Source organism: Struthio camelus, chromosome 5, assembly GCF_040807025.1.
Source record: "Struthio camelus isolate bStrCam1 chromosome 5, bStrCam1.hap1, whole genome shotgun sequence".
NCBI lineage: Eukaryota > Metazoa > Chordata > Aves > Struthioniformes > Struthionidae > Struthio > Struthio camelus.
In genome coordinates, this window is record NC_090946.1 from 74,751,899 (window position 1) to 74,773,308 (window position 21,410).

A 21,410-nucleotide genomic window follows, 5' to 3' on the forward strand; every position below is an offset into this window, starting at 1 on the left:
GTGTGTGTGGAGTGATTGAGAAGGCTCCAGGGGTAGATGAGAAAGGCTGGAGGCCTCTCATGATTAGCTGTCCCTGCCTTGTGTCCTAGGACCCAGAAAGCAATCCGAGTCAGGGAATGTGTTCTAGCATTTAGAGATGGTGTCCTGACTGTCCGGTGTGGTTGAACTGGAGGCAAAGGGGATCCAGCAGTGCATATTCAGATGATGACCGTAAAGCAGGAGATACTGGGCTGGCTGAAACATCTTAACCTGGAAGAGGAGCGGAATGGTAAAGTGTTTTCTAACGCTAGGCAGTTCCCACCACATATACACACACACAGAAAGCAGAGGAAAGTTTTATTCAGTCATTTTCAGGAGTTCAGGATCAGGTTGTGTATGCTGATCACATTAAGCATTAATGAAATCGAAGGTTTTCTGAGGGCTGGACTTTTCCTGGGCTGGAGACAGTGGGTGTAAGAGTCAATGAAAATGAAGAGCTCTCATTTGGAAAGCTGTGGTCATCAGCAAATGTGTAGAGCAGGAATGCCATTTTCAGACATGGGGAAATTCTGGAGAATTAAGGAAAGATCATTAACTTTTGACGTGTCTTGTGGATCGCTGTTGTGGGAAGAAGCTCTATTTGTCTAGAGTAGTAAAGGGGTGACAGGTTTATATCACTTTCATGTCAGAAGAAATACTGTCTTCATCATATAGGGAAGAACAAGAATAGTGTCTAAGTAGAGGACATACACTGAGTGTGATTCAAGTGATTCCCTCGGGAACGACCCCACCCATCCTGGCTTCTCGCATGAGCCTCTTCTCAAAGCAGAAAAGAGGGCAGCAAGCAGAACAGAACAGAAAGTCAGTGTGGCATCTGTCTTGCGTATACGCTTATGTTTAGCTTTCTGATCTTCTGTGAGTTTTCCAGGCACAAAATGACTAAATTTCAACAAGTGCAAATCATGCCTCAGATCATGCTATACAGCAAGTTGTTTACCCACTATATTACAGGCAAGCAATTTCAATATTGACAGATTGGCTAAAGTCCAAATTTGATATGCTGCTATTAGCATATTTTTACTGTTTCTGTGCTTACAAAAGAACCAGAATGTTCCCTGGCAGTCAAGGCTAATAAGCATGCAAATCATGATCTGTGTGTGCTTATAGGCACGCTTTTTTTTTTGGTACATGAATCAGCATGCCAATTTGGCACTCCCCTTTCTGATCCGAGATAAACAGAGCTACAGGGATTAGGATGACAGATAATTTCTCCTGCAAACCATCTGGGTTTTGAAACATACAGAATTCTGTTTAATCCCCCTTACTTTGCACAGTGGATATACTAGAGGAGACACTACCTGCTGAAGGGCTAATCCAGAGATCTCTGCGCCAGAATACATGAACCCGCAAGGCTTTCTACTCTTTTAAGGTCATTGCCAAGCTTAAATCCTCAAGAGCGAAGAAATGATTTTGTATCTAATGATTTGGGGGACTGAAAAAAGATTTTTAGTACCAAGAGACCTATATGAACCAAGAGCATTTGAAATAAGACCTTAGCTCAAGCAGTGATCTTGGGTAATGTGCACATTATATAGCTCACATATTACCTCTCTTGTGTGCTCTCTTCAGTCACAACTGTCTCATTATGATATATTGCACTTCTTTAGTAACTCAGATCTCCTGAGTATCCCCTCCAGGCCTTGTATTGCTGGGCACTGCCACGTGGACCTATGTGGCTGGAGCATTGCTTTGTCCTGTAAGGGAAATGGCATCCCATTTCCTGTTCCTTCAGTGTCCCTTTTATGCTGTGGGACCACTGCTCCCCTCCTTCACAAGGATGCTGTGAGGATGGACATCTTAAAACCTGCAGAACATTTAGACATTACAGCAGCAGAGGTCACTGGAGCGCATAAACAGACAAAATTATACTGGAGGATACTACAGAAGATCAAACGGGAAACTTAAGACTCCTTTCATGTTGCAGACATTTCTTTCTCTCAGCCCGAGCCAGTCCATCATGTCTCACTATCCCTTTGTTATCTGCACTCAACTTCTCTCTACTTACAGTAATAGCTGCTGTTTAAGTCCCAGGGTATAAATCTTTTATCTCAACTAACACTCCTTCGAGAGCATCAGCAAAAGGGCTGCTAAGTATCATCTGTGCTGAATGTAAAAGGGATTTTCTCCTGTGTTTGATTATCGGTGTATTTGATCGTGAGTCAGGCCACGTAGTGGATGATTTGGGAGCTTCTTTTTGTGTGCTGTTACTGATAATTCCTTTTGTAATTCTTGTTATTGTCTTCTCACTTGGAGAGAGTGAATGTGCAGCTTGCTTTCTGTTGCCCATTCTTGCCTAGGGAAATGAAAATGAACTTACTTTGTTCTTTCCCCTGCTCTCCTCGGGTTAGATGCAAGCCTTCCTGGCCACCTTTGCAACCTCTCTGAACTCACTGGCAAAACTTACCCTACAGAACATCCTAGATGTAACATGATAATATATGAAGAAAAGCAAAAATAACCAGTGCCTGAAGTTGCCTGCACCTTAAAGGAATGCCAGCTCACATGATACATCTTTAAAAGACAGATATTTCCAGCTGCCAGGGTCTTGAATATCTGGCAGGAGCATATACCACATCAGGACCATGTGGGACCTAATAGGTGTGTTTTATTCAGTTGCTGGAAGTCTAATCTAGGATTTAGGTGTCTTGCTCTTAATTTTTTGCTTTGTGACAGATGTACTGGGGCTAATCATTTCGTGTCTCTAGGCCCCATTTTCCTTCTTTAAAATGGGTGGGTTCTCTACTTCCTCTGAGAATAGATACATTAAAAACAGCGAAGCATTCAGATGTGACTTGAGGCAAAAAGGTACCTTATACTGAAAAATATTTAAAGGGAAAAATAAAAGCTCTTGAAAAATGGGAAAGTAGAGTTCTCAGCAAAGAAATAAAAGGGAAGGTCAGTGAGATAAAATATAAAAGCAAAAGGGGGACTGAGGGAAACATAAAACATGTAAGACTGCCCACTGCTGCAGAAAAATTCTATAAGAATGAATTCCATTCATGAAACTGTGGGTTAATATTTGGATCTGTCTAATGTCTCTTCTTCAGTCACAGTACTAATAAATGGTGTTAAAACGGACTTTTTCTGCTCACCATGCTTTTAATGAACATACACAGGAAAGTTTACAGCAGACTTCTCTGAACACTTTCAAGACAAAACAGTCGTGTCTCAGCTGGTCTCAGGGTGTTAAGACTTGGTAGAAGGTAGCCAGTGGCATGGAGCCTAAATATGTTCTTGACTATGTGTCAGCCGCTCCAAAAAAGCCTGCAAAGGGCAGCGTTCAGAGCAGTCCTAAGCTGGGAGGCTTTTGCATTCATCCCTTTTTCCACCCAGCTGCCTGTACGAACATGGCTGTCTATGACTGTCCTCAGGTGCAGCCTGAGCTTTCTGGACACTGTGCTCTCCTCTGCTCACGCTTACAGGTTTGGCACACAGAAGGCAGGAGAGTCTAGTTTTGATGCCATTTTACCCGGTCGCATAGACAGTTCCTTGGCTGTAAGTCCTGTGAAAACTATTCTAGTGGACTTCGGTAGGTTTTGGATCAAATTGCTAATACACTCCATAGAGGTTTGCATAGCAAGCAGCAAGGAGGAGCACATCTATGTCTGTGATTTATTATACTTTATCTTGCACAGACAATGGGCAAGTGTAGAATCTGCACTGCTGAAGGGAAGAAGAAAGAGAAGATTAGACATCCATGCTAAGATTTAAACATGGAGACGATATACTTCCTGAAGAATCCTCACGTATCAAACATTCACCACACGAGGCCTTCAGGTTTACAAGGGATCACTCAAATCCTGAGGTAAGTGCTGAGGCTAGTGATGAGAAATTGTATTCAATATTTAAGGTGTTAACCACACTGAGTAATATTTAGTCAGAGTGGAGCTTCTGTTTCTGTACAAGGTCCAACCATACTGGACGATACATGGGCTCAATATCCATAACAAAATAACCCCTGTGCAAACTAATGGCTGAATTAGAATGTCCCACTCTATTGCTTTGGTTTTACGTACTCTCTCAAATGCAAAATAACATCTGAGACTCCCGCCTAGAAAACAACAGTACAATGGGAATATTCTCATTTTTCCTGCAGGATCTTGCAGTTTCTTCCCAAGGAAGGTAGAGAATGGAGAAAAGAACATTACTTTAAATGTTATACACAGAGTGGGAGTAGAGATATCTGGGAAGATGGTCTAGATGGCTTCCTTTTAATAAAGATGCACCTGATGTAGCAGTGAAGCTAAGATAATCTTCTTTCATGAGGATGTGGTGAGGTAGCAAAGTTTTACAAGAAAATCATTCCAGATAGATCTGCCATTCACCTGCACTCCTGCTGGGAGGAACATGATAGTCCTGCTCATTCTTCAGTATCAGTGTTCACAGATTCACAAATCAGCATTCAGTATTCACAAATGCAGAAGGTTTTTCACCAGACTCTTCAAAACAGGCGTTGTTATTTTGTCTGCTCGGATAGTACCTATTTTGTTTGCTTATACAGTAACCATAGCTTGACCTGGCCTGGCTATTTAAATTAATAAATTAGGCAGGAAAGGACACAAAAATATGCTAAGGTGCATAAGGCAGGTCGCTCTTTAAACAATGACTAATCAGTTAGCCTCATAGAAAAATGGCTGACTTTGCATCGTGTGTCAGGATCTATATTCCAACTGCTAGCTTAGCCTGTAAAAATAGTAGCATTTTATGGACGACAGGACAGCCTCATATAACTGCATGAATAGCTTGTGCTAATATGAAAAAACTCAAATGTTCTAAAACTCATACCACACTCTTTTAGATCCGTTCATTATTATAGCAAAAGGGAGAGTTTTGATCATCTAAACTGACCACTGTCCTAACAGAGGCCAAAGAATCATACTCAGTCACCTCCTTTGAAACTCCATCAGTCATTTGTGTTATCCATTTGAAGCATACAATTTCGGCTTAAATATATCAAATAGAAGAAGATATATCGCACCCTAGACAAAGTATTCCAACAGTTAGCCTGGCACTTAGTTTTTGGGTCTCATTAGTAGAGTGACCTTGTCCAGTTTCCGTTTCCAACAACGGGCTCCCAACGTGCTGTTCCCAGGGGCTGTCTGACATTTCTGCAGGTAGACCTTTGTAAACTGTGATGAAGCAACCTTTTAACTTCAGACAAAAGTGATTAAACTAAATATATCTTAGGTGTCTTGGAGGAATTAAATCTCTTGTGCTGAGGGATATTTCTGAGTTTTAAGTACCCTCAGAACTCTTTTTGGAGCCTTTTTCAAATTTTCAAAATATTTTGTGAAATGTGGACAATGGGATAGATACAAATATTCCAGAAAAGGACTTGGTAGAGGCATTGACAAAACTCAAGCTATCTCTTTGCCCTCCTGTGGCGTTCTGTTGCTTACCTGTAACAGGAGTATGCTTAAACTAATGGCCACAGTTTTGCACTTGGAGTACCCCCATCTATCAATACTGCTAAACTGGTGTGAGGCAATCCACATTCCATTACATATGACCCACTGCCGACAGAGTGGGTGGAAGGCAGGCAGAGTCATTGTATTAGCTTGATGGAAGTGGGCCCTAGTTATTTGCATGTTATTATTGGGTAGTACATGTTTTTTGAACTTATTGCACAAACATATTTCACAGTCCTTTTCAGCCCGTGGTAAGGAAAAGGTTCATCTCCCTCGAGTTAAGTCTTTGTGAGGATTATCGTTCTCTCCACTGTCTTTCTTCCCTGTTTTTGGTCGTCTGTGATGTGGAGGCCCTCATGGAGATTTTTTAGGAAGTTCTGTACTCTTCATCTGGACAAACCTGACATCCTCAGCACTAAGCATTTTTATCAGCCAATCTTATAACTAGGAAATACTGATATAACTAAGCTATCATTACAATATGCCTTACATGCTGACTTTCATCATGGCAACTTTATTTAGTAGTCAGCAAAGTAGTAGCTACAATAAATAATTAGTCTCTTGCCCAAAAGAAAATGGTTAATTTTTCATAGTAGGCCTGTCACAGTATCAAAGAATGTTCCCTATCCAAGTCTTCCATTTGTAAACTCACTGTAGGACATTAGTATGCAGTGAATTCCTGATTCAGCAAAATATTCCAACACATGCTCAGCTTTGAACATGCTTCATGAAGTACTTGCTGAAGCAACACAAAAAAGTATTAATTTATCGAAGCAAAAACAGGATGAAGGAGGATGAGATGTGTGCAGAAAAACAGTGAAATCAGACAAACATAAATATGTGCCTGTTTGAATGGGAGCCAAGACTTCTAAGATTGATATGTAGATACTGGTTTGGGCACTTGCTCCAGAAGAACCACGTGATAAGAGGTGAGTACTAACAGGTCTCAGATCTCTTCTGTCACTACCTCCTAACTTTATACAAAGAAAACACGTATTAGTAGCAACATATAGTCCCCTGAGGCTACATTGCTCCTCAGGGTTGCTGCTATTGCTGGGTGGACAGCACAGGTCAAGAAAGAGAAAATGTTCCTTAGAAAAGTTACTTCCAAGTGGCTGTCGCTTTTAAAAGGTGTTGTTTTGAGCCATACTGAAAACATGCTTAGGAAAAGCTTTTAGAAAGCATTTTCACAAAGCAAAGAATCTCTGTGTAAATATGTGGCACAATTTTACATCTCAGTTAAAGCTGGAAACAACACAGAAATGTAGCATATACATTTAAATTGCAAGGAAATTATGGCTTTTGATGACATTCTTCTCTAGTTTGCCTGTAAAAGGATCTTCTTCTTCATCTGTGGTATGAACAGCTGCTACCATTTCATCTTAAGGCCTCTCAGATCTTCAAAGTCCTGGAACATATTTTGTCGTACATCCATAACGACCCACAGCTTAGACAGAAAAAACACAGCCGCCTTTAGCCTAGTGGCCATAAAATCATTCTCTAGTGATTCTAATCTCTTGTGCCCTTGTTGAATTGCACAGGCCAAACCATTTATCAGACTTACCCATGAATAAAATTATTTTATGCTCTTGTCAAGTGTCATCCAGCTCTGACAGCAGCATTCAGTTTTCTGTGCTTCTCCAAACCAAAACTACAAAACAAAATGACCATTGCCACTATATATGGGGAATTAGAGCAGTGAACTCTACAAGTGCTAAAATGGACATGTGGTGAATTAAGTGTGCCCGGTGTTTCCTTTCAGTCACCTCTGCATCCAGATATCTAGATGAAGAACTTTTCATATATTATGTATAAGGGTCAGCTGCAGAAGGCTAACTTGGCCTTTTCCTAATTACATCTGCATCTGACTGTAAAAGATTTGAAGCTATGCCATCACTGTTTCTGTTTTCTCTATTTATTTCCTCCTTCATTTTCCACTTACTATCAGAAAGAGTGTTAACTACTTAGATACCAGAGCGTCTTTACTCATTGGTTAAAAACACTGAAAATTAGTATGTACTTTAAGGCATGAGACCAGTTGGATCTGAGATAGCTAACCATTGAACTAAATGGTGTCACTTTGTTGCCTGCTGAGCAATAAAACTTCTCTACTGATACTGCTCCTTCAGAAACAGCCTCCAGTTCTAGTACCAGAACAAACCATAATCAAGGAACAGCAGAGATCCCAAATGATTTCACATTAGGTATTGTCTAATACTTCATTTGGAAGCCTATTTCCCTCTTCTTTTCCCTTGTTGAGGGATGTCAGACCTTGCAGACTTGTGCACATTCTCAACTTTAAACAAGTCTCAATTAAAGAAAATGCGTCAGGTGAAACATCTGTGTAAGCCTTCCCAAGATGAAATGGTCGCCTTGTTGATATCAGTCTCCCATTGACTTCATTGGACATAGAACCTCAGCTGCGTGTGCAAATTCCAGGTTACAAACTTATTTAAAATGATATCTCAAAAGTTCCTTTGTCTGTAAAAAAAAGTAAATGGTAGAATGATAGTGAGCCTAAGTAAAACCCAAACGCCAGTGCAAGCACACACATATGCAGCAAATCTGTGTTACCCAGCAGCTGCGGTGGATGCGTGTGGCTACGCAGCGAGTCATGGGTAACAGCCTCTCTCCATATGCCGTGTTCCACAGCCACCACAACTTATCCGCGCAGCTTTCTAAAAAAAGCACAAGAAGCACAAATGAGTGAAAATAAGCTGAGCACATCTCTCTTCAGCTGCTGTGTCATGTCTTCCTGCCTTGAAATAGTTCTGCCCTATATTTACAAAGCATTTCCCAGCTGGTGTTCTCCAAGCAACTCAAAAGCACTCATGAATTCAGGACTGCAGAACTCTTTTGGTGCAGTTAAGCATAATTACTCCTGCCACTTTCTTTTCCTGTCTCTTTTCCAACTAGAGAAACAAAGGAAACAAATTAATCACCAAGTTCTGCCACCTTTATTTGAGTTGAAGAGCTCTTTTGTCCCTGAGTAGTCATCTGGATTTCTCCCAGCTGAATACAGTACTGCTTACTTTAGGAAAGAGGAGCAGATTCAGGCGCTAAATGATTTGCCTCAGGGCTTGATAAAGGAGAAGACAGATACAAAATCTCATGGCTATCCATTTGGTAGTCTGAAACACCCAACAGGACTTTTTTGCTGGGTGTAGGCTATGCTAGGCTAGACAGCATTTTACACCATCTTTAACAAACCCACCATGTTAACTCAATCCCAGAGCAACTTTAGGCTTTTTTGGTTGTCTGACATCTCTTTTTTAAACGCACAGTGATGAAAAGAAGCTCATGTGCAGTGGCTATGCACTTAAAGGAATAGCACTGTTGAATTCTGTGTTTTATCAGCTTTTCCAAAGCAGGAACTCGCTTTCTCCCATGTCATCTCCACCTTCCTAATCAGTGCTGAAAATGGTGCAAAGGAAAGCTAGCTTTTGCCGGTGATGAACTGTTTACATCCACACGGAAGTTAATGGTAGTTTGGTGGTTTTGAGGAATTTGTCCTCCTCAAAAATATAAGCCTTTATTCGTATTTTCTCTACAATTGTCTAACCCAGAGGTAACATTTTTCTACAGTAAAAAGTTCCCCTGGAAGAGCTACACTTTTTCATAGCTTTTCATGATTATGCATTCACCTTGATCAGCTTCCCCATTCCTCCCTCAAAATGCATTACAAAATAGGGGAAAAAATGTTCCCAGATAATTTGGCAGAAGTGCATTATACTTGCTCAGTGCTGCCTAACAATTAGTGTCACTTGGCATGTTACTGTCTTTTCCTTCTACAAGCAAATTCAATAGCTGTTTCAACAAAATGGGGGTGGTTTTGGCAGCTATGTGACCCAGATACAAGCCTCAGTTTGAGTATATTTTCAGCCCTGCTAGCTTGGCTTATCTCAGGGTTGGGAATCTGAAGCTCTCTGTAAGCATCCAGCTGCGGTGGAGTTAGGCAGCTGGAGTCCTGGCTGCTTGCTTAGGGCAAAACGTTAAGGGTCAAGCTGCATAGGAAATGCCCTTGGCAACTACTCAGTGGAGGGAGGAAAGGAGAGAAGGCAGTAACAGTGGGTTAAACGGATCCTGGAAATAAGAAAGAAACTAAAGCTTTGCTACACCTGAGATGGGGAGATGCTTCTATTATGGGAGCAGAAGTCTCTGAGTAAAAGGGTTTGGGTTTGGTTTCCATCTCAGTACAGCGGGGTGCAGGAGGACAGATGTAGCATAAAGTTCCTTTCTGCTTGCTCAGTCCTGGATCAGACAGGAGCTTTTTGCAAAACCTTGGAAGGATTAAGGGAGATGCTGTTGGGGGGTTCACACCATACTGCTTTTGTCACCTTTTAGCCTGGGGAAAGGCCGCGTCCCGTCAGAAGGTGATTTAGAGCAGGGCTGGGTGCTGCTCTGAATATCTGCGCCCTGTTATGCCCACAGAGGACTCCACAGGGATAAGAGCCAGCAAGTCAAGTGCCTCTGCTGGGGCAGCGTGTTCATTTTCCTGCTTCCAGCTGCTGCTTCTGCCAAAGATGTGCCAGCGTGCTACACAGCCTGTCTTATTCTCTCTCCGGCTCGCTCATTATATTGAATTTTGTAGGCTGGCAGAAAGGTGGCTGTGCCAGCTTGTTGTCACCTAAGAAAGCTCCCTTGTCATGGGCAGTCCTTGACAGCTTCATTTGGGCAGCTTTGTTTGTTCTTTGTGCTGTATCAGCAGCACAAATGGGTGGAAACTGAACCAGCTATCCAGCCTCCAACATATGATCTGGGATAAGCCAGTTATGCTAAAATTTTCCCTGCATTTTGTGACCACTGGAGGAGGTGGAGCTGGCATGGCTCAGTACCACCTGCATGTTCCTTATTGTGCTGTGAATCATGTCCAGGAAAGCTGGGGAGTAAACCTAGCAAGCGACTACAGTGCAAATATTGACAGAATGGCTGCAGGTATTTCCAAGTCCAGGCGCCTACACCTAAGCACATCCGTAACACTGACTGGACCAAGAAGGTCTGTTGACCGTGGCTGGTGGTTCTCAAAGGCTGTTCTCACCTTCCCTCTCGGGGTCACTTTGAGCAAACTTTACCATCCTTGCAGAGACTTTATAAGGAGGATGTACACAGCTTAAGAGCACAAAGCACGTATTCAATAACTTACGCACACAATTACTACCTATGAATAAAGAGCTGCTCTAGGTTAAGCACGCATATGGTCACCACCATACGGCACTTGATGACTATTTACTGGCCAGGTTGCTGTCAGTCAAGAAGGGTCAGTCTCCATTGCTCCTTGGAACAGGCTGATTGTTGATATTGCTGAATTGCCATCTTCCAACTGCCTGGTTTTTCCCTTTGCATTTTACACCTAATGTTTTCCTCCCTGAGCTGCAAACTATCACCATTTTGACGATTTCACCTTTGTCTGCATTTTCTTATGTCACATGGCTCTAGTCTGTGCACTTTCCTACAGCTTCTCTCTCACAACTGAGCAATTTTCTCAGCAGACCAGAGCCTAGGTCATACCTTTGTCAAGCACTATGCTTCGTCAAACTAGACCTGGGGTTACAGACAGCTGAAATACTTGGTCTGAGGCCCGCTATGCATCAGCACTGACTTGTGACAACTCTTCTGGTAGAACCTGAAGCTCATGGGTTACCTTCCTGAGCTACAGCTATACTCAAGCTTCTGCAAAACTAACGTTCCTGTAAGCAACTTGAGGTGCAAGCATGCACCTGAGCAAGCCTTCTGACAAGGTGATAAATGCAGTTGTGCCTGTGGGAAGGGTGGTATCACATTGGCCGCAGCATCCCTGCTGGCCAGCATGCCAGCGGCTGATTAGGGCTGCCATAGGAGAACTCAGCATGCTGAGCCTGTTCTTTGGCTCTCTTGTATTTTTTGATTTTATCCCTTGTCATGTGGGTTGCTTCCCTCCCCTCATGTTTCTTGCAGACCCTTATAATGGACATGCTTTATCAGGATTGTGGACAGCCAGTCCTTAGTCTGGACTAGAGCCCCAAACTGTAGGGCACAGCAGACTGATGACCTTGGTTTTTGTCTACTTTTGCAGACTCATAGTGGGCTACAGCGGCACTTGTCTTTCAGCTTCCTTGGAAGTCCCAATCAGAATATTTCTTGTGTTTGTTTCTTGCCTTTTTTTGATTAATTTGCCCCAAAGAATGGCCCAAAAAAGACTTCTGTGGATATATAATCTGACTAATCTTTGAAGGATTCCAAATGTTCCCAGTAAGCCACAGCACACCGTGTAGATTTTCCTGCTGGCCGTTCTGAGCATTGGTCCTGGAAAGAAAGATCAGTCTGTGTGTAAATGTTTGTGCTCTTTTCCAAGAAAGTGCTGTAAGATGAGAGCAGTCTTTTGTGGCTAAAGCCTTGCCAGCCACCCCTCTATTTGATACAATATAGTTTACTTGCATTCAACGGTAGAAAAAGGATTTGCATTGACAGCACAGTAAACATATATCTTCTCCGGCCTGAAAGCTTCCTAGGACCACTTCTAGCTCAGTCACTCAGGATACCCAAAGAAGGGCAAAGATTACAAGACTGGGAAATGGGGCTTGACTCTGGAGTCAGAGGAGCTGGAGGTGGGACACAGGAAATGGACAGTCGCAAGGTATGTGGGAGTCTTTAGGATCTGCGGGCTGTGTAGGGGAGCTGCGCCTCTTCTTCCTCTCTCCTCTACCCACCCTCAGTCATCAGGGAAAGAGCAGAAGCTACTCCAAGATGAATAGAAAGCCTCTGGATGGGCTGCGTATGTGAAGATGAGGACTTGCGAGCAAAGTACATCTTACCAAGCACGGACCTTTGAATAGAAAAGCCCTGCCCAAGGGGTGGCTGAAATTAGGTGCGCTGCCTCTGGATGGTGTTTTGCCAGGCATATTTTATAGGGGATGGAGGGAGTCTTGGTCCAACAGCAACCTAACAGAGCCAGGCTTCAACCTGCTAAACTTTTATTGCCTTGATTAGTGCAGTGCACATGGGATGAGAAGTTAGCAGTTTCCAAAATACTTAGGTAGAAATTTACTGTGCTTATTTTCTCACTTTTTCTTGTTTAAACAAATGGGGAAAAATAAGCCATAAAATGTCCAGTTCTGCTATGCCTGTTTTACAAGCTGAAGAACTGCTTAATCCCAGAATTGGAGGATATTTCACAGAGAGCATAGTCCTGCCACTTTAAAGACAATATCAGTTATTTATGTTGTTGATATAAATAAAATTTATTTATTTAAATGCAAACGTGGAACTCTTTCCCGGTTGCAGGTTCTTATTAGATTTCCCCAACCCTGTTACACCAGTTTGCATGCGCTTCCTTTTCTCCATCTGTTTCAAGCATATGAGGATATTTATTCACTTAAAGTGAATCATGCTTAAGATGCTTAAAGTGAAGCATATCCTTAAGGGTTTTGCTGGACAAAGGCCAAAGATGTGCAGTGTTGCTCATGTCTCCTCATATACATGAGACACTCACTAATAAGCAAATAAAACAAGTTCTGTCATGTACTAATGACTTTTTTTTTTTAATTTGCCAACCTACATGTTTTCCAGTGCAGATGTTTTTGAGTGCAAACAGGGAGAAAATAGCACTAAACTGGTCAACATTTTGGTGCTTGTTTCATTTCAAAATTACAATTTGAAGATTGTTTTCCCCTTACATCTCGTGTCTGTGTGTGCCTTGGCACCTAAAATGGCACCATTTCTGGATCCCTGAAAGAAACAGTACCTTCAAGAAGTGCTGACGCATACAGCTTCACTCCAGCTACAGGAAAGCACCATTATAATTAACTCCAGGGATTCTCTTCATTCCCATTAAAATTATGATTTATTTTTTCCCTGTAACCTGAAAAGAAGGCTCCAGGACTGAATTTTTGTCCCAGCCCTTACTTTTCATTTCACATGCATTAGAAAATAAATACACTTCTTGAACTTTGATCCTCTGCCAAAACTTGTATAAGCAGCAGTTCATGAAATAATATGTTTCTGTTAATTTATGTAAAAAATTGAAAAGCATTTACACTAACTCTACAGATGGCTATGTCCTGGCTGTAGCAGCCATGTAAACACATTAATGGAGATTTGAAACTTCTGCACTGTTACAACACACAGTTATAACACCTAACAGCTATATTAGTCAAAAAACTATAGGTCTGCCACCCTGAGAAAACCTGATGGGAAAGCTATTTCTTTTATGCTACAGTTATGTTTTCCAAAGCACTTGAGAAGTTAATCAAATGCGTGAGCCTTGGCTAACCCTGAGAAAAGCTGCTGAAAATTTAAACTGCTAGTATTTTGAACCACCCTATTTTCTGAATGTGCCTCCTAGACTGTCAGCGTCAGGCACATGCTGTGCTACAAAAGACTCCTAATATCAGCTCCTGTCCCTAATTAAAAGTATCTAGAAAAGAAGCTGTGTCCATGTTGGGGGGGAGGGGATGGCTCTGCAATCAATGGGAGCCTTTTCACTGTCGACAGCAAGCTTTGGGCAAGGTCTTGGGGTATCAAGAGTTCCCCATAGCCACCGGTAGCCTATCTGAAAGCTCGCAAGGTTCCCTCAAAGGCAGTCCAGTGGAGAGGACATTGGAGCAAGACTCAGAGGATCTTTGACCCATTCAAGTGTAGATACAAGGGGCTCACAACTTAGATAGTTAAACGATATGTGACAGTCACAGCACAAGAAAAGTCCAAAGTGCATTGTGCCACATCGGTGGTCGGGGAGCAGGTCAGACAACTCCTTTGTGAAATGCCTCTTGATGGTATTTATTCCTCTTCAGCAGCAGCTCTAACAGCTTTGCTTCTAGTACTTAAGCAGAAATGTAAAAAAAAAGAAGATCAATTGAAAATGGCCATTGCAGTTCCAGTGAGCTGAAAAGGGTACACTAATGTACAGTATTTGAACATACTTCTTCCACAGCTCTAAAGCCGTTGCGCTGAGTGTAATAGTATCTTGGGAGTGTATGTGTGTGTCTTTAGCAGGCTCAGTATCTAAGCAGCTTCTCTCATGAGCAGCTGATCGGCTGCAGGCTTGAGTGTGTTTCAGTGAATGACAAAGTACAGGATTGCATAAAACATCTGCAGAGCGTCTCTGTGTAAGTTACTGATAACCTGTGTTTCAGCCCATTCCTCCTGCTGTTTGGAGCGCACGTCTGCTGTGCACACTGTAAATAAGGAGCCTACTTATGCACAGAGAACAAGGGAGCTGATGAATGGCAAAGAGACACAATTTATAGGGAAGTAACCTGAGAAACTGCTCTGGAATCTTTTCTTCCATGAATAATGTTCCTTTTAATGTGATGTTGAACATCTAAGTCTTGTGCTGAAGCACGTTACAGTAAAATTCCTCACTGTGTTACCTTGGCTATGGACTTAGCACAACAGAGGCAGTCCAGGCTACGTAATGACTTTGGATGGAATTGCAGAACTGAAATACTGCAGAGCACCTCTTTGTTGAAAATCACTATTCAGGAAAGGGCTGAAAAAGCTTCGCCTAAAGCAGAAGTCCCTGTGGGGCTTTCTGCCTTGGGATGGCTTGATCTATGCATGAACTGCCTAGATCTCACACCCTCCCAAGCTCTTTCCACTACTATTTGTTAATCTTCTCTTGTAAGACTCCTCCTAGTTTTAAGCTCCAGCTCTGGCTTCCAGTAATTGCCACTTAAGAACATGACTGGTGTTGTTTGGACAATTAATAGCCTAATAAATGAAGGAGCCTTTCATCTCTGGGTTGGAAATTCAACTCCATCCCACAGCAGTAGCCTCAGAAAGTCATTAGCATCAGGCAACTCATCAGCAGCCAGCTGAAACACTATGGGTACTTGCATGCCTGTTTTTTCTGCACAAGGCAAGGTGTCACAAGCTAACACGTCCTCCAGCCGCAGAGGAGAGGATTGATTAGGCTCAGTGCCAGCATATCACCTAGGCGGTGGGGGTGACACCGGCTTGTTCCAGCCTGGGCTGTTTCTGTCCTAAGCTTGAGACGAACCCCATGAGGCCTGCAAGCACCTGCAGGTATGACAGACTCTGTCGTGGACTTCTGCACAGCGTGGACTATACTGAAGAAGGCTGGAAGAGGTCAAAGTTTCAGCTGTCCACCCAGCACTCTTCAGAAGTAAAAAAAACATTTGCCCAGCTCACTCATATTCAGACTGAAGTCTTATTTCTTATGCAGCTTAAATTACATCCTAGCTTGAAGTACTTATTCTCTGTGGCCCAAATTAATGTCTTTGCTTTAATTAATTGTGTCAGCCTGAGTGCAGAGAGAATTCAGCACTGGTAGAAGTGGTTGATTCACAGCAGTGGAAAAGGAGACCCCCCCCCCCGACTCACATAACAGCTGCTTCAAGGACCACTGCAGAGCCAAGCACCCTTCATTCTGCCCCCAGCCAGGGCGAGAGAGCCTGCTCGTGTCACTCCCACGATCCAGTTCATATACACACTGTCAATCTGCAGAGGCTGCCAACAATGGCTTGCAATTTCGTCCTCGTACCTATAATGTGGGACATGTGGGAATGCAGTGAAAAATTCAATCATCATCTCAAAGTTGAATTCATATTGAAAATGCATTTGCATTCTACTCTCTCTGCTCTGAACAACTAACTGCAGATGCCTGTGGAAAACCCCCACCTGTATTTCACAGGGAACTGTTCCCTGCAGTACTCAGGTCTGTTCACTGCAGAGTCACAGAAAGAAAACGGAAAGGTTCTTGTAAACAGTGTTTTACTCCTGTTCATTGTGTGGGCAACCCTGCACAGATGGGAATCAAACTGGCAGACTCCCAGCTGCCCTCTGCATCCCTTTGCCTGAATTCCTGGCCCAGCAGCAGAAAAAAATGCCGGTCCCTGCTTCAATTCACAGAGCAGTATTTTAGGACAAACCTGTCATCACCAGCGCCCTGAGCTGATATTGTGGACTGTGAAGAAGATAGGGAGGTTAAGATGAGGACATTTGTTTCATTCTATTCCTGATACAAGGGCAATAACCTCCGGTCAAGGGGGAGGGCAGAGAGTTCGGCATGGTAGCATCTCCAGGCACTGCAGCTAAATCCGACAGGGCTCATGAGTCAGATGTCTTTCTAGCACGGCATCAGACAAATATCTGAACTGCAGCCTACAAAGGGTCCTTTCTTTCTATTTTAAGAGCTATGTGAACAGAGCTAGAATACTGCAGCTATTTTCCGTTGCAATATATCCCTCCATACACGTAGTGTCTGCCCTGATCATGCAACAAAATGCCAGGCTTGGAAAAATTCCTAGGATCAGAGATTTTTGGTGAGAAAGCAAGAGCAAGGAGTGAGAAGAGAACAAAAGTTGGTGGTGTGGGCAGAAAGAAAGAAAAGAGAAAGCAGGCACAAAGAGCAATGCAGAAGAAGACAGGCCCAAATTAATCACTGGAAAGGAAAGAAGATATCCTGAAGTGCAATCATCAATGGAAGGATATGTGGGAAGAAAACAAGACATGGTAGGATCGCCATTACAGCTTGTTGAGAATGCACAGGGTGACAGCCACTACTGACATTTAAAAGAGATTGGGAGCAGATGACAACAAGACTTCAGAAAAACTCATGGTGCTCTTTAGATCAACTGAATCTGTCATGGCCCAATCTAAATAGCAGAGTGCCTCTGGTCTCCAAAGAGAAAGAAGCTCCGGATTAGATCCAAAATTCTCTTTGCTGAAACCTTCACTCAACTCCCTCAGTGTTAAATGTCTCCTGGCTCCACAGGCAAACGACCTGGTCTGCAAGAAGGGAGGTCTTCTCCACCAGCAGTGCGCACCTGACTTTAGAGCTGCTTCTCTAATTCTGTTTCAGAAGCAAATTCTTTCCTCTGGCCAGGCTAAAAACCTACAGGTCTCTTCCTAACCTTTGAATTTTATGAAGTCACCTAGAAAAGTCTGGAGTCTCTAGTGATGTTTCCCAAGGCAGGGCATTTAATTCAGTACTGTTTTGAAGAAGATACCATCTGCCAAAAAATGACCTGTTTTATTTCAAAGGCAGGAAATAAAACTTACTTCAGATGTCAAATCATGGTACCTTCATTCACTGAAAACAGCATGTTTCAAGTGATTCACAATAAAGTCACAAATAACTGTTTCTCAGAATTCCCCCATAATTGACTGAATTCCATCAGAGAAAAACGGATAACGAGACGCTGCTCATCTCCTGGCCCAGGCCAGCAGCAATGCTGTGGGCTGTATCTAGCTAGTAAATCACACCTGCTCTGTCCCTCCAGGGCTGGATTTTAACTGTAACACTCATGCAGCTCTGCCACTGCCAGAGAAAGCCCGTGGGGCCTTGTTCCAAATCTTTGCAGTGTGTCTTTTGCTCCCAAGAGAGTATTTCTTGTTTATGTGTCAGAGAAAAAGGTTTTATTTCTTCCAATCAATTCACTAGCATAAACGTCCTCAGTGCAGAATTTCTAACATCGACAATACTGTACATCTTTGCCTCTCCAGGGTATTGTGCTCTTCTTTGCAATAAAATAGGTCTGTTGTGGTGGGAAAATTCCCAACCTTAACTTATACGCAGCAGCTCTCTTTTTTCTTGGGAAGCAACTGAGAAATACGCTAGTAACTGTTCCCATTCTCTGTATTTATTTTATTATTCACACGAATGTGAATCACTAATCAGCATCCATCTTAAACCACCATAAACTTCCTGACTAGCTTGCTTTGTCTTTTCCTCTAGGCAGCCAGCCCAGCTGGTTCCCATAGGTACTAGCAAAATAAATCCCTGAGAGAGATCTAACATTTGATTCTTGCAAGGAAAAGCTTCTAGTATTACAGCCCGATAAAACATCAATCAGCACCTGGCAATGTTCCTTTCTTCTGCTGTATCAGCTCCAACCCCTCCCTGAACTGCATTCCCTTCAGCTGGCAGAAACCTAATTGAAATATTGACCAGAATAAAAGCCATTTCCATGAATATGTACAGTTACCATGAGCTATGATTTTGTTAATTTATTATTATTCATACTGACAGCCTAAGCCCAGTATGAGTAAGGGATGTGATCGCAGTGTTCAAGATGGCCTGTCCCTTTTGACAGGATTTCCGTACTCACACAGTGTGTAATGAGGGGGCCAGATCAGCTAGAAGAGATCCACTGACAGTAATGGCACTGCATTGATGTTTACCTACTGAGCTTCTAGTTCCTAATATTTAAAGGGATGATGTTTACCTCTCTGTTAACTGGAGCTTTCTTTGTTTTCCTGTTTAGGTTATACTTAGAGACAATATTTGCCCTAAATTCAGAAGATGATAGTGCATAAGCCTCTTAAATGCATTAACCTGAGTTCTGGTTCTTTGACGGCAAAGGATAGCTTTAAGGGCAGAAACTAAAAAGTGGCTGGAATCATAGAGCCCACCCCATCACACACATGCTTTCTATGTGAAGGAGAAAGAATCTGACCTGGGATAGTATTTTCTGGTAGAATGAGGTGTTTTTGATATTAATTATTCATCTTCTCTGGGACTGAACAGTCTTCAAGAGAAGAGACTGACCATGGGCCAAATTAGACACTAGCTGTTTCTTTTTCACCGCCTCTCAGGTTATCCGCTGAGCAGGCCAGAATACGGTGTCCAAAAAATGACTCATACCAAGGCTAGTAGGGAAACAGAAAATTTGGAGACAGAATAACCTGCTTCTGTATCTGACAGCCAGAGGGTCTTATGTCATGCTCTGTGTGTTGTGTCAACTCCCGATGAGAAGCTACACCTTAGTGAAAGGGCATTTTTTCACATGCATCCCATGACAAAAGGTATGAATGTCAATAAATGCAAGAAATAGCAGCCCCTCAGACTTCTGGCTGGAATCTGACAAGCCACTAAGTGTCAGGCCAGGTCTCCTTCTGCCCTTGGTCAGGTGGGAAGAACAGAGCACGTTAAGATGTCAAAGCTGGATGCATCAGGCTCAGTGTCACACCTGTTGGGACAGAGGTGGAGGCTTGGCTGTGCCTGGACACGGAGTAGGAGGTGGTGCAATAAAGAGGAGAGTTACTCCAGGACTACAGTGGGTTTTATTTATCTGGCCAACACCATCAGGTGGCTGCGGACTGAACCACTCACATGATGGAACCCCTCTGTGCATGGCAGAGCATATCAAGGTGGCAATCAACAAAAAATTGGAGGTTATCATCACTAATGTGAGTCTTTGATTTAAAAACATCAGGGGAAACAAAGGAGAGGGAGGGTGTCTGTGCAGTTAACACAGAACCGGCAGGCTAGCAAATCTAGATGACCCAGAATGGCACCACCAGGTTGCTGCATTTTAGTTCAAGCCCCAAAGGACCAGAAAACCTGAAAGGTGCAGCCTAGGTGGTCTGAAGAAGGATGTTGGCATCTACTGAGAGGGGTGTGTGTGGGTGTGTGTGGGTGTGTGTGTGTGTGTGGGTGTGTGTGTGTGTGGTCTCCCAAGAGATTTAGCTTGTGACGGAGCAGGCACTCCAAACTGCCTTACCACAGTTCATCCGTCTTGGTATGATTTCCACTTTCTACCACTTTAAAGTCAGGAACAGCTGAGAAGCCTAGCCCATCTGGCTCCTGTCCTATTTTCTTTACTTACATTCCAACAATGTCCGTATTCTGAATGTTCTGAATGTTTTCTGCAGTCTTTGTTTGTCCAGAATGTGCTATTAGTTATTTTTGCTACTATCTTAATGAAATGGGTTTTGTGAATCATTTTTAACTGTGAAGGATGAGTGCAGGATGAATGCAGGAAGAAAAAAATACAAATGGAAGAATAAAAGGGCAATCATATTCTTATGAATAGGAGTTCTGATGTTTTACAAATACTCTCAGAGACATGTATAATAAGTTTTAATTCACCAAGTCCAAATAATCGCGCTTTTGCATACAAAACAGGCTAAGTTAAGGCAAGGCTGTGGGTGTAGCAGATAGAGAGCTGAAGTAGTAATCAGGAGACTTGTCTTTCCTTTGCAGGGATGCCACTAACTTGCTGCATGAGCTTGGGCATGTCTCTTATAGCCTAGAGCTGCAATTGTATTTAAGCATTGCTGGGTTAGGCCCTGCAAAGCCAAAATGACCCAGTGCTCTAGCAGAGAAGCCCTGATGATTTTAGCAGTGGTAGATCCTCACTCTCAGTGTCTTTCCCCCACCTCTGCCAGCGGGGGCCAGCGCCTCTGTAGCAGGGCTGATGGAAATACATCTGCTTAAGAAGTTCCAAACAGAGGCAATCGAGGTGCAGATACATGCCCCATCCCACAATCCCAGCTTTGGGAACAACACAGCCAGCAGCCAGGGGATGCAAGTGGCAGGAGCCAGTAGTATCTCATATGGCTGCAACTTAATTTGCGAGAGCTAATCCATTAAAACCATAAGCAGGGGACATCAAAAGTGATAGACAGAGCCAAGACTCTCTCATCAGCCTACAGGACACAGGCCCTTGAGGACCAAGGTTTGAAAGGTATTTAAGATCCTAAATAATGGAATTTAGTTACTTCCAAAATATCTTTTTCTAAGTGTCTAAAATGCTCCTGAAATTGGATGAAGCTGTAAAACGTATAAAGTTTAAGCAGCGTGTGATATTACAAGGCATAAGCACCTTTCAAAAGATGGCTGCTGTTCATCTTTGCTGTGGCTGCTCTCAGAGTGAGTAATGTATTGCCATGAGCAGAGCTGGGCACAACAGTGCCCTGATCTCATTTGTGCACTACTTTAATAGTTAGTTTCACAGTATTAGCATGAAGGTCAGGGATTACCTCTTCCCATCCCTTCTCCCATCGCTAAAGTCTTATCAATAACATTTTAAAAACAATATGCAGGTATTTGGGCGCAGGACACTGAAAAAACAGTAAATTTTTTCAAGCCATATCATAGACAAATATTTTTCTTCTCATAATTGCTGAGCCATTTGGGAAAATACTTTACTACTTACCTTCTTCTAGAATGCCGTTGTCTGATCATCTATTTAATTTACAAGTCTATTTATTGTAATCTTATAAAAGATTTTTCAACAA

At 42.7% G+C, this 21,410-nt stretch overlaps 1 long non-coding RNA gene across 1 annotated transcript in view; it reads right to left on the reverse strand.

Annotated features, from left to right (window-relative positions):
• Window positions 1-347: 347 nt before the first annotated feature.
• LOC138067325 (uncharacterized) overlaps window positions 348-21,410 on the reverse strand; it is a 70,502-nt gene continuing 49,439 nt past the window's right edge. The window contains exon 3 of the long non-coding RNA XR_011141198.1: window positions 348-548. This is a non-coding gene — a long non-coding RNA (uncharacterized lncRNA). The remainder of the gene's footprint in view (window positions 549-21,410) is intronic.